The following is a 13604-nucleotide window of genomic DNA, read 5'->3' on the forward strand; positions in this document are numbered from 1 at the left end:
TCTTCAGGACCCAGGCACTGTGGCACTATTTTATTCAGCTCCTCCAGCCTCCTTTCAGTTACCATGTCTGGTTTGTATTCTACTGTCCTCTCCCAAAGCCACTGTGTTAGTTCAGGCACATGTCATCTTTTCTGCCAGTCCCCTAACTAATCACCTGTCTTCAGTCTCCCTTTCTTATGCAACTTCCTCCACGCTCTGATCAATTTTTTTGAACCTGCAAGAGTGAACATTCTAAAATACAAGTCTGTCCATTTCATTATGTGCTTAAACTCTGTCAAGGATACCCCATTCTCTTCAGTATCCATGTTGGACTCCTCAGCAGGTATAGAGGTTGCTCCCCTTACATGGTCCCGAGCTGCCTCTCCAGGTCCTTTCCTGTAGCTCCTTCTGCTGCTTCCTGACCTACAGCCACACACAGTACAGTCCCTTCATACCACTCCACGCCTCGTTGTCGTCATGTGTGTGGTTTTCTCTGTAGCAAAAATGTCCTCTAACACTATTTCCACATGCCAATCTCCTGCTTACTCAAATGTTTCTGCTCCTTAAAATCTTTTCTGGAGGGAGTTGTGGCATAAATAGCCATAGACACTGGGTGAGTATTCTTTTTTTTCTTATAACTGTAACTGCTAAATATGTGTTTGAGTTTAAATCTACATGTTGGTATTTGCTTTGTACTGTGTTTCTTTTCTTCTTCCTTTTGAATTGTTTGAACATTTTTAGTTATTTTCTTCCCTTGTTTAATTATTCTCTTCCCTTACTAAGCTTCGTAGTTGGTTACAGGTCATCTTGCTCATCTTGTAATGACATTTCGGTCAATGATGGACCACATATATGATGGCAGGCCCACAGATTATAGATGTGTAGTAGGCTGTAGCATTTAGGTTTGTGTACGTACACAGTCTGGTGTGCACACAGTGATGAAATCACCTAGCAACGAATTTCCCAGAATGTATCCCTGTTAATTGACACGTGACCATACCTTAAAAGAGCACAGAATTATATCCCAGACTTATCAAAAAGTCTGACATAAGTTAATAGATTTGCCTCTTTCTGGGCTTTACATCCTTCCTGACTTAAGTGCTTTTGTGCTAATGTATTTTAATGTTCTGTATACCTCAAACTCCACAAGACTTTTTATTGGTGCCTTTATGGTGCTGTCCTGCCTATATTCATTCCATTTACACACACACATATTTATAGTCCCTGTAGTTCTTTATTCACCTACATCTTTGATCTTCCATTTGGGATCACTTTCATTCTACTGGAACATCCTTTAGTAACAGATTCGATGAGTTTACCTCTGTATCAGATGTCTTTATTTTCATTCCATTTTTAAAGGATCTTTCTGCTGGCTGTAGAATTTTTGGCAGTTATTTAATTTCAGCACTTTAAAGATAACCAGTTGATTATTTTCTGGTTTTAAAGTTTCCGTGAGGAATCTGTTATCATTCTTATTTTCCCTCTTTCAAATGTTTCACCCCTGTCCTAGCACCTTCAGTCATATTTCTTTTTGGTTTTCAGCAGTTTTAAGGGGAGGTGCCTAAGTGTGGGGTTTTCATTTTTCCCTTTTCTCTGTCTCTCTTTTGCATTTATGCTGCTTGGGTGATGAACACCTCTTGAATTTGGGGGTCCTTTTTTTTTTTTCCGTATTAATTTTGCCTCATTTTGTCTTCTCCTGAGATACCAATTAAACATCTTAGGCTTTTTAAAAATTATTTCCTCTATCTCCTGCATTCTCAATTGGCTTCATTCTGAATGTTTTCTTTTGACCTGTCTTCCAGTGTACTAAAATCTCACTTCAGATATCAAATCTGCTGCTAAAGTCAGTCATTGAGTTCTTAATTTCAGTTACTATTTTTCATTTTATAATTTCTAATCCTCTGCTGAAATTCTTGATCTTGACTTTCGCTTCCTTGACTATGTAAGGCACAATAATTTAAAAATCTGTATAAAAGTAATTCCATTATGTGAAGCCACTGAGTCCATTTCTCTTGTATTTTAGATTTTGATCACATTGTCTTGTCTTGTGGAGTGCCTGGTCAGTTTAGATTGAGTGACAACTATTGCATATGATAATGAAAAAGGAAATTTGAGGCCTAGGATGTTGTGATCTTCCTACCGGAAATATTTGAGGTTATTTCTAGCAAGTGGTCATAACTTAATCCAGTCAGCAATTAAGGTCATTCAAAAATGTCATAGTTCCTTCAAAGGACATTGTATTGACAGTTTAATATTCCACGTATCCAGCACTTTCTAGTCTCAACTCAAAGCCCACGGCTTTTACTAGAGTTCCTCCATCACCAGCAGTGCAGAACTCCACCTCTTTTTTATCTGAACCAGAGATCTGTTGGAAGTTATGTTCAGTCTCCTTATCTCTCTGCACTGTCTTCAATGTGTGGATGAACCTAGGGGAAAAGTGGCTTAAAATGCCAGGCTTACTTGTAATTCTGAGATTCCTTTTCCTACTGGATCTTGGCCATACACATGTATCTTTCCTGCCTTATTAGCTCTCTGATGCCTTCAAGCACATTCTTTCTATTTTTGTCTAGATGTTCTAATTGTTCTCAGTATTCTGAGACTAACTCAACCACTATTGGAAGCAAAATTCTCTCTGGTCTTTCTTCAGGTCTCAGTTTTTTCACATTTCGTACTAAACCACAGTTAGGGAGGAACTGCTCTGTTCTTATATATGTCTTTTATACATTAAACTGTGAGCTCCTTTTTTGTGTGTGCAGGGATAGTACTTCACCCATACTTTTATCTTAGCATCTTACAAGGTGACTGCTGTATTATAGCCACACGTAAAATATTTGCTGAAGTACTGAATGAGCCGTTATAAAAAAATACGTAAACCTTTTTCTTTGGTGTTAGTAACTTTTTTTTACTATACCTCTTCTAAGTTTGCTTCTGATTCATAGAAAGTTAAGTTTCAATTTGAGTATCTTGAATCAGAACTATGGGTAAAGAAGTACAAGGGTTACTAGAAAATAGCACTTTTGAACCATTAAATGTTGCTCCCTTTACAATCTATGTTATAGTAGATTGACATCATGAACGTGAAGGTTATCAGGTTAAAACCAATTTCCAGTAGATAACACCCTGATTATGGGACAATTTGGATTCTTTTTCTGTTCAATAAACATTGCCAATACTCAGATTGGTCGCTTTCCTTAATCATGATTCCATCGAAGTAGGTAGTAGGAGTTCCACATCTGACACGTGAAAATGTTCTACTGTTAATTGCGTAGTTACATGACATATTCTAAGGGCTCTTTGGCTGACTACCTTTATCATGTCTTGGTTTCAGAAACAGTTCATCCATAACAAAATAAGAAAAGTAACTAGTGGTCTCTCCATGGTAGAAATAAGAGAAGTAATTCTCCCTTGCTTTACCCTAATAAGCTTAGCTATGCTCGGTTGATTCGGCTGGGTCTCCACACTGAAGTAAGGTGTGCTTTCTTCATCTCCAGCACAAGAGATTGCCCACAGTGTTTGTACATCTGTTTCGTTCATTAGTGAGCAGAGAATTATGAGTTAGAAAATGCAGGTGATTCTCAAACAGGCCATAGTTTGATTTTTATCCCTAAATGGCAGGTTTGAATTCCTTCTTAGACTCTGTATGTCTGTGTATTTTTGGGAGTAGGATGGGAAGTGACATTTGAATAGAGATTTCTGCGAGACTGCTGGGAAGAAAGAGAAACACTTTCACTTGACAACCCGTTTTATCTTAGGAAGTTGAGTGAAGAAGAGTATGAGCGGCAAGAAAGAGAGCAGCAGCTGTCAACTGCAGATGAGAAGGCGGTTTTGGCTGCAGAGGAAGTAAAAACTTACAAGTGAGTTCAGCTTCTAAAGGTGGTGTCAATGGCTAATGAAACTAGTGTTAGATTTTTTTTATATAACCATTTTTACATTGTGTAGAGGAAAATACTTGTACAGAAGCATAAATGTCAGTGGGCATGAATACCTTCAGTTCACACAAGAGAAAAACTAAATTTTATACCCAATGCTGGCAGGACTGTATGTAAGGGAACTTGGTTTATGCAAACAGTTTGGGGGAAAGGGGAGTATATACTGCAGTAATTCTTTAAGAGACCAATTTGTTATAGGATGTATCAAAAGCCATTAAATTTACTGAGCCATTTGATAGATGCAGTAGTCCTAACTCTCAGAAATTTTCTGATAAAAGGGGGAAAAAAGCTTTATCAAGGAAGATATTAATAGGGTCATTTGGGAACATAGTGAAGAAAATATAAGGAAACTAATTTATCAACTCATAATCTCCATCGACTCAGAATTTCTAGCCATTAAATAATAAGGAAATTATGTAGCATTAGTTTTCATCATTGTAGTACTCTATTTATATAACCATAAATATGTTTTTATATGTATGGATGAAGTCTTTTAGCGTACAGTTGTTAAGAGTATATGGAATGTGGCCAGATTGTTTGAATTTTTATCCAGTTGTGCTTGAACTGGTAAAAACAAGTGTAATTCTTAGGCGGAGAATTGAAGAAATGGAGGAAGAATTGCAGAAAGCACAGCGCTCATTTAGAAACCAGGTAATAATTATACTGCCCTACAGTTGCAGAATTCTTTGGTATCAAATACAGACTGTTATAATGGCTATTATAATGAATTCCAAAACATATTTTTTGGTGTATCTTTTCAGATTGCTGCTCAGGAAAAAAAACTGCATGCTAACTGGGTAAGATTTTCTTTCTTTCCTTTACTTTGTGCGTAATCTACCACAACTGAATTTATATATATTTTCTCCTAAAGGTAAAATTTCATGCTGCAGAAAGGGCTATAGCTGAAGAGAAAAGGGAAGCCGCTGACCTGAGACACAAGTAGGTGATTTTGATATCTCTATTTTCAATGCAGTTTAGTTTTTTAAAGGCTGTACTACGTGGTGTCTAATAAGGAATTGATTTGTATTTCATATTTAAGTCCATTCTTTCTCCATATTCAAGATTATTGGAAATAACTCAGAAGGTGGCACTGCTGCATGAAGAGCCTGTGATTGTGAAACCAATGCCAGGAAGACCAAACACACAAAACCCTCCACGGAGAGGTGGGAAACATTTCATAAAAAGCAGCAATCTATTTTTTTGGTGTAAAGCATATATAAACTACTTTTTATTTTGTGTGTAATAGTTATAATGCCCTAGAAATAATTCCAAGAACTTACCGAAGAAAAGAAAGGTCTTAAAGTGGTAACAAGATGCTGTCTTCTTCAGGTCCTCTGAGCCACAATGGCTCGTTTGGCCCATACCCTGTGAGTGGTGGAGAATGCTCCCTTCCACTGGCAGCAGAGCCACCTGGGAGGCCTCTCTTCGCTACACTCAACCGAAGAGATATGCCTAGAAGAGAATTTGGTGAGCATTCACATGTGACCCTGAAATAAACTGTTTCAAGAATGCTTGTTCCCTCTTATTGAAGATTTCTAATGCAAATAACATTTTAGAATTTGGGTCTTTCCAGTAGACAGAAGCAAATTTCTTCATTTGTCTTGGTGGATAGTCTACTGCAAGATCTACTTTAGAACAGAAAGCATTTACTTATTATTTCTGTGGAGGTCCTTTTCTTGTTTTTTGTTTCTTTTAACTTTTTACTGAGAATTATAACCCTTTACCTTTAAATGTGAGGTTCCTCTCTTGAATATTATAAAAGTAGCCTTAAAACTTTATAGTTTATGCAGGATATATACTTCTTTATATTATCACTATAAGCTGAAATAGTGTAAGTTTGTTTTAAAAATCCTAAATATGTCTATAATGCTAGGTAAGATATTGAAGTCAGATTATATAGTGAAAAAAACCAGCCTGTAGAATTATATCAAGCTTAAATGAAGTACAGGACCAGTGCTCCTAATGTGCAGTTTTTATTGCTGTTATTTCAATCCACAACAGTTCTTATTTTAATTCTTTAAGCCTGTGCATAAATTACAAGTGATTTCCCTTAATTGTATTGGGAGACCCATTTTTAATGCCGCTTTCTAGGTAGAGTTGAACCCAGGTCTGTCCACAATTGGTTTATTTCTTCTGAAAAAATACAGTCAAGGGCTCAGTTATCTCTTTCTCAAGGGTCAGTGGACGGGCCTCTGTCTCATCCTCAATGGTCTTCTGAGGTGTCTGGGAAACCCTCTGCCTCTGGTAAGGGACCTAAGTGTGTTCAAAGAGTCTAAAGTCATGGTGGAAGGTGAGTGGAGGATTTTTTCACAGTGTACAATCAAAATCAGTCTAAATAAGTACTCTGGCCTTTGACAGACCCAGGATCTGGTGCAGCTGCCGTGATGAACAGCAACTCAAGAAGCTCTTCCCCTTCTAAGGTGATGGACAAGGGCAAGGTAAATGCTGCAGCTGTTGTGAATTACAATTTGGTATTTCAGGAACATTCAGCTTTTCCTACAGCACTCTCTCTTTGCCTCATCTCCTCTTTGTGTGTTCTATTGTTTATTTTTTAAAAAGCAAACTGTTCCCCAAGAGCCTGAAGGCCCTTCAGTTCCCAGCATTACTTCTTTGGCTGAGCATCCAGGAGCAGTAAGTACATAGAGGTCGAGGACTGGACTGGGTTTGTACTTGGTGTATTTCTGGATAGGATATGAGGAGTACTAATATACTTGGCTTTAAATTGCACTGCACTACTGATCTCACTCTTGTCCTTGATTTGGGAATGTTGTGAAATCTGACTAGTTGGTTGGTTGTTTTTTTCTCCTCTTGCCTGTTTTGGTTAGACAATTAACCTGTTCGAGGCATCTGCTATAATTGTAATTAACTTTAAAAATGTAAAAAGTCATCATTTCAACTATATTGTGTGATTCAGTGTTGAATGCTCTTAGGCAAAGTAAATTCATTTTAAGTTGCAAAACCCATCATTATTATATCTTCATTTGGAAGACTGCTATTTAAGAATTTCTCAACTTGTACGCTAGGGAAAGCCTACTTTTCTTTTCTTTTTTCTTTTTTTTTTTTTTAAAGATGACCGGTAAGGGGATCTTAACCCTTGACTTGGTGTTGTCAGCACCACGCTCGCCAAGCGAGCGAACCGGCCATCCCTACGTAGGGATCCGAACCCATGGCCTTGGTGTTATCAGCACCACACTCTCCCAAGTGAGCCACGGGCCGGCCCTGACAAAGCCTACTTTGAATGATCTGAACTCACAGATTGATAACAGAAGAATGTTTGCTGGAAGTGAAATAGTAGTGAAAATCTGTAATTACCTGTTGATTCTGTTCCCAGCAATGGCCTTAAATTATGTTCACATAACTGTATTCTCTTGTTACTTCTGTTGCTGTTATAGCTGGTAAGTCTTCTGATCATACCTCATAGTGCTTCTCTATGTTGAAATCAAAGTAAGTTCAAATATTTAGAGTTTCCAACCCAGTTTACCATAGGAAATGATTAGTCAGAATCTTATAATATATAGTATTTCTAATGAATGAAGGTAAGTATTAGAGCTGTGCCTGCCTAATTGTATATATGACATTGTTTCTGTTGCAAGATACTTCCGAGTCCCAGGGCAGGACTCCAGGAACACATATCTCTTGAGAGATCTCTTTATCCAAGGGAAGCTTGGGTAAGACCCAAAAGCCCTTTGAGGCGGAAGACTTTAGAGAGAGTAGAGACCCCTTTGTTAGAGGCGAAGCACAGGTGGAAAGAGCAAGGGCTTGGAGGCAAACCTGGTATTGAATTCCAGCTTGGCCTCTTCCATGCTGGGGGACCTTCAGCACATTATCTAAAACTCTGTTCTCTCATAATGAAAATAAGATGGTTGTACTTAAGTACTTAGAGATCTGAGAATTCAAGATATACGAAAGCCCTTTTGGAGGTACTCTGACTAGTAGCTACTGGGACGTGTGTAGAGAATGGATTTTTCATTCCTTTTTATCCTCTGCATTCTTAACGTGGAAATAAAGAGCTATTGTGGTGAATGGAGGGAGCGGTGCCTTACAGGGACATCACAGTGTGTGTGGTGTGGCTTCTTCATTAAGCAGGAGGCATCTCCATTGATAGCCTTTGACAGTCCTCTTGCTTTTCCCTTCCATTCGCAGACACAAACGTTCATACGCTTACAGTGAGACCGTGCACTCCTGTGGCTTCCCTACAACCTCTCTAAGCTGTCAGTGAGAACAAGCGGGGGAGGGTAGGAGTTTGTTGCACTGATCCCGTTCTTTGGAGAGGTGTCTGACATCTGCTTCTTTGGGTTTTACCTTTTACTGGTGTTGGTGCTTTTGTCCGTCATACCGAAGTATTTTCAAACCTTGAATTGCTTCTATTCTGCAGGTTAACATGGCTCCTAAAGGCCCCCCGCCTCCTTTTCCGGGGGTGCCCCCCATGAGCTCCCTGGTTGGAGGCCCCATCCCACCACCCACTCGATATGGACCACCTCCGCAGCTCTGCGGGCCTTTCTGGCCTCGGCCATTTCCTCCACCATTCGGTATGATGATTTGAATAGTAGTAACTGACTTGTAGAGCATATTCACCTTTTCTCTCTGTTCCTCGCTAAAACAGTTGCTATTGCAGGGCTTTGCAATACAAGGATAAAGCTGAGTACATTTCAATTTTGGCTCAAGTTCTTAGGACACATGGAGTGCTACACAGTCTCCCTGCACTGAGATGGCAGCAACCATCTCATCTAGACAAGGAAAGGAGCTAGTGATAGGCAGAAATATTACTTCTGCAGGTGTTTATTAAACACCCATGGCTATGTACCAGGCTCTGCAATGGATAGAAAGGTGGTTTACACACATCCCTTCACTCAAGATGTCCTGTAGGTCACAGACACATAGATTCTACAACATAAAGCTTGTGATCACCCATAACAGAAGCATAAGAAATGGGTCACAGAACACAAAAGAAGGAAAGGTTAAAGCCTCCCTCCTCACTTGGGAATAGATGAGGAGTTTCTAAAGAGAGGGTAGGATGTAATAGCTATCCAGTGAATGTTGCTGAATTTAGTTGGATGAAGCTAGAAGGTCTTCTCCAGCAGGGCAAGCAGCTTGATTTTGATGGCCTATGTTAGTTCCATTCTGAGCTATTGAATGGATTTTTACAGTAGTAGACAATGGAGTTTCCTTTATCAAAATTTCTTTGTTGCATGGAAGCCCTATTTCATAATCTGTCACTTTGGTATTATGGTACGTCCAAGTACAAATTGAGCTCTTATGAGAAAAAGATGGCAAGACTGTATAGTGGAAAGAATGCAGGTGTGGAGCTAGGTAGAGCCAAGTTTAAATCCTGCCTATGCTCCTTGGTGGCTGGCTGGCCAAAGGCATGTAACTTAAAATTCCTGAGCCTCAGTTTGCCCCATGTATAAAACCGGGATGCCACCACTTGACGTTCTTGGGTTCTGAGAAATTAGAGAATATGTTAATGTACCTGGAATCATCTTAATTTAGATAGGTTCCTAGGTACTTTTACATGACTGAATGTTTGTTTTCCAGTTCCTGGTATGCGTCCACCACTAGACTTAAGAGAATATGCACCAGGCGTTCCACCTGGAAGATTGGACCTGCCTTTTGACATTCGGGGATTTGTACCAGGACACATACCATTTAGACATTTTGGCTCTCTTGGCCCAAGAGAGTAATTTGTTCCTGAAATACCAAATTGTAATTCACATGTAGCATATGTATGTAATTGCTAAATGATTCAGAATGTCATGAAAAATATAAACATCTCCTGTGGAAATGCTTTAAGAACATGTATTTCCATTATCCAGTTTTTAGTATGCACCAGAGAAATACATAGCAATGGTATTTATAAGACTGTTATGCTAAAAATGTTTACTAAAAGATCACTAAACTTTATCTCAGCTCTTGCTGAAGTTCTCTATAGTAATAGTTAATAAAAATTTGTTTTATTAATATTTCCCAAGAATGTGTTTCATTTGATTATCATGATATTTGTGACATCTGGGGAACAAGTAAACCGAAACTCTTCAGAACTAAAGATGGTGACTTGGCAGCACACTCCCTGTTGCTTACTGCTAAGGATTCAACCTAAAAGTCACCTGTGAATTCCACAAGTGATTTCTTCCTTTTATTTCAAAGAACACAGCGGTCCCTCTTACAGAGCATTCACATGCTTGCTTCTCTTGTTGCTTATTTTGTTTTTTGGTTTTTTTTGCAGCTGGCCGGTACAGGGATCCAAACTCTTGACCTTTTTTTTTTTTTTTTTTTTTTTTTTTAATAAGATGACCGGTAAGGGGATCTTAACCCTCGACTTGGTGTTGTCAGCACCACGCTCAGCCAGTGAGCAAACCGGCCATCCATATTTGGGATCCGAACCCGGGGCCTTGGTGTTATCAGCACCGCACTCTCCCGAGTGAGCCACGGGCCGGCCCTGCTTTTACCATTCTTACTTAAGGGTCCGTAACATAAAAATGGAAATGATGTGACCATAAAAGTAAGGAAATGCCCTTTTAAAAATGTACAGTCTACTATCTTTCCCTTACCTTTCCAGTGATTTTCAAGGAATATGACAAAAGAGATTACAAAATGGTACCATGTGGAAGAATGGTTTAGGACTATGAGGCTTATAACAGGCCTTAGTCAGCAACCATGGGCTAAACTCAGTTCTTTTCTTTGATGGATATTATTCCAAAATTAATATTTGAACGTTGGTATTTTAATTAAAAATCTGTAGACCTAAGAATCTGAAATTGCACTACTCTTAAAGTGTTATAGCCATTACTACTGTGTCTTTAAAAAACAATGCTTTTAAGAACTAACTCTTCAGACATTTTAAATACAGGAACTTTAATAGCACATTTTAAGAAGTTTATGAGTTAGATTAAGTTAAAATTATAAAAGGCTGATACTTTTGTTTACTGCTAGACTATATTCTTCCATTCTCTGCAGTTCTGGGATGTAATGATATTACTGAAATCTAGCGCGTGACTTGTCACTATTGTAGTATTGAACATACCAAGAACAGCCTGTAAAAAGAAGCAAAAGCGTCAACATGAAACCAAATTTTCTCTTTATACTCTGCTACTGAAGATAGTAGATTAGAAAGATAAGGACCTGTGAAAGAAGACAACTCTTTCAAGTTCATGAGGAATATGTAAATTATTCAGGAAAAGAGATTTTTAGTCTACATGTCCTCCCATTTAATATCAAGAATAGAAAAAATTAAATCTAAGAGGAAAACTCCATAGAATAACGTAGGTCATTTTTAACCATATAAAATAAGATTATCACAAACACAACTTTCAAATATATCAATCTCTTCAAGACACAGAACAATGCTGAAGTTAATTCTAATGTTAAATAGCATTTAAATATAGATTATGCCAGCTGGGAAGATAATCAAGTTTGAAAGGAAAGTCTAATTTTTCACACTAAGTTGCAGTATTTTTTTCTCAAACGTTTTTTGGTGTTTAATCTAATCTATATTTCATATCATTGAAAAATCAGTAAGGGGCAGAAAGATTCCTAGGTAGCTTATCTGAGCAGTTCTGAACCAGTCTGTGATCGCCTCTCTGCATATCCTCCTGACCGTGCCACTTCCGGGAAGCCCAAAGCAAGCTGCCAACATACAGCGGTGTAGGGAGCACCACCCTCAGTTAAATCAGACGTTTCCATTTCAGAAGTTACATCTGTTCCCAAAGTCATCTCCTGCTAATTGTGTGTCTGGATTTTGTTGCTAAACTTATTGCATTTAATGAACTTCGATATATCAGCCTCAAAGCATTTCTACTCTAGTTGTGGTTAGTATTCATTGGCTGACTTTTTTCATTGGAAAGCAGATTTAAATAATTTGTGGAATGTGCAGTATTCTGTGTCAACTGCTTCAAGATAAGCACTCTTCTTTTTCATTCAGGTCTGAATTAAAGGGTGAGCTAATCACACTTCAAGGCATCTGTAGCTCATCTGCACCATACTTATGTGACAGATAACAGATGCTTCTTCATGTAAATGATCACTTTTATATACATGTGTTATGATCTAAGAGAAAAGAGAAAAAACTATATCAGTTTTGCTACATTTTAATAGTAGGTTTTTAAAGGGATTATTTTTTATGTCTCGTCAGCAACATCAAACAAAACGTACTGAGTACTCCACCGAGTACACAGTGCTGCCAAGCACCTTAGAAAATTTACACAACATGGAGAAACCATGGTTCTTGCCCCTTGTGGAGCTCACACTCTGGAGATTTGACAACTCATAGGCTTAGAGTTGAGTGAAAAAGTAATTTACTAGGGCAGATTCTTTATCCTCTAGAGATATTGTAGACTGAATTTTTTTAGAATTTGGAATTAATCTAGTCAATATGAGAGACAAAACTAAATTTGGTTGAGAATTCTGTCAGGCTCTCAGTTTTTATTAATGTCCATCTAGCAACAGAATTGACGTAATAGACAACTGAAAGTAAAAACTAGATCTCTCGAGTTGCAAGGGCTAAAACAACTTATTTGTAGTTACTTACTTCAAAAAGCAAACATTGAGTGGTATGACTAGGGTTATTGCACTAGGCTAAACATAGGCCAGGTTCTGACACTGCATTTCTCTCATGTGTTGCTCATTTAAAATAGTGACTGTTAAAATACGTGGGTTCTACAGCTAACCCCAGAGAGCCGACCACAAAACTTAATGTTCTGTGTATCAAATATCCACCTCATGTGTACTTTGAAAATTTAATTTATGACCTATTAAGTCAAAAGTAATGTAAAGAGTCAAATTACAATAAGCTAATGACCTGCACATTTTCATATGGGTGAATGTTAATATATCTAAATAGGAAATAAATGGCAATACTATCTACCCATATAAAAAAAAATAGACTTATCTTTCCAGATTTTGCATAGTCAACACTGTAAGAAGAGGTATACAGGTTTTAAGGTTTCACAAGCAGTTGTCAGACAGCAGTTATGCCTGAAGTATCTTCTTAGCATCTGAATCAATTATTTTTAGACTATATGATTTAGAAGACATTGTAAACCCATCTAAAAATTTGTAATTATGCTGAGACGGTTCCAGCGTTAACCCTAGAATCATTATCAGAAAGAGTAACAATTGGGCTGAGCCCGTGGCACACTCGGGAGAGTGCAGCGCTGGGAGCGCAACGATTCTCCCGCCGAGGGTTCGGATCCTATATAGGAATGGCCGGTGCAGAGTGCCGGTCATGGAAAAGACAAAAAAAATAAAAACTTTATTTCAGAAAGAGTAACAATGATGTAGAAGAACAGTTAATCAATATGACTAAAAATATGCTCACTTTCAGAAAAACAATCTGGTCATCTTGAGAAAAATCACAGCTACAACCTGGGGGACACTCTCACCTGGGATACTGATCTGGCCAAGGCACACTATTTCTAAGCAGGAAAACTTATCAGATCAGGGTGAATTTAGGCCACTTCTGAGGAGCAGCCTATAAATTTCCAGACAGGCCTTCCTAGGCATCATAACTGGTCCAATTCCTCTCAAAACAGTTTGATATACTACCCACACTTTGACGTTAACTCACATCAAAAGAGCATATTGGAACAAAGGTGAACAGGTAAGTAAACTCTAGCACATTCTTATTGCTGTATTAAGTTTGAAGACGAGCACATCCTACCCACAACAGTATTGTTCTAGGAAGCAGGGTAGGAGTAGTGG

General features: G+C 38.3%; 1 pseudogene; it reads left to right on the forward strand.

Annotated features, from left to right (window-relative positions):
- The window catches only part of LOC134390166 (transport and Golgi organization protein 1 homolog), a 40006-nt pseudogene extending 30273 nt beyond the window's left edge, over positions 1 to 9733 (forward strand).
- Positions 9734 to 13604: the final 3871 nt, after the last annotated feature.

The sequence above is a fragment of the Cynocephalus volans genome, chromosome 11 (assembly GCF_027409185.1).
Source record: "Cynocephalus volans isolate mCynVol1 chromosome 11, mCynVol1.pri, whole genome shotgun sequence".
In the NCBI taxonomy this organism is placed as follows: Eukaryota; Metazoa; Chordata; class Mammalia; order Dermoptera; family Cynocephalidae; genus Cynocephalus; species Cynocephalus volans.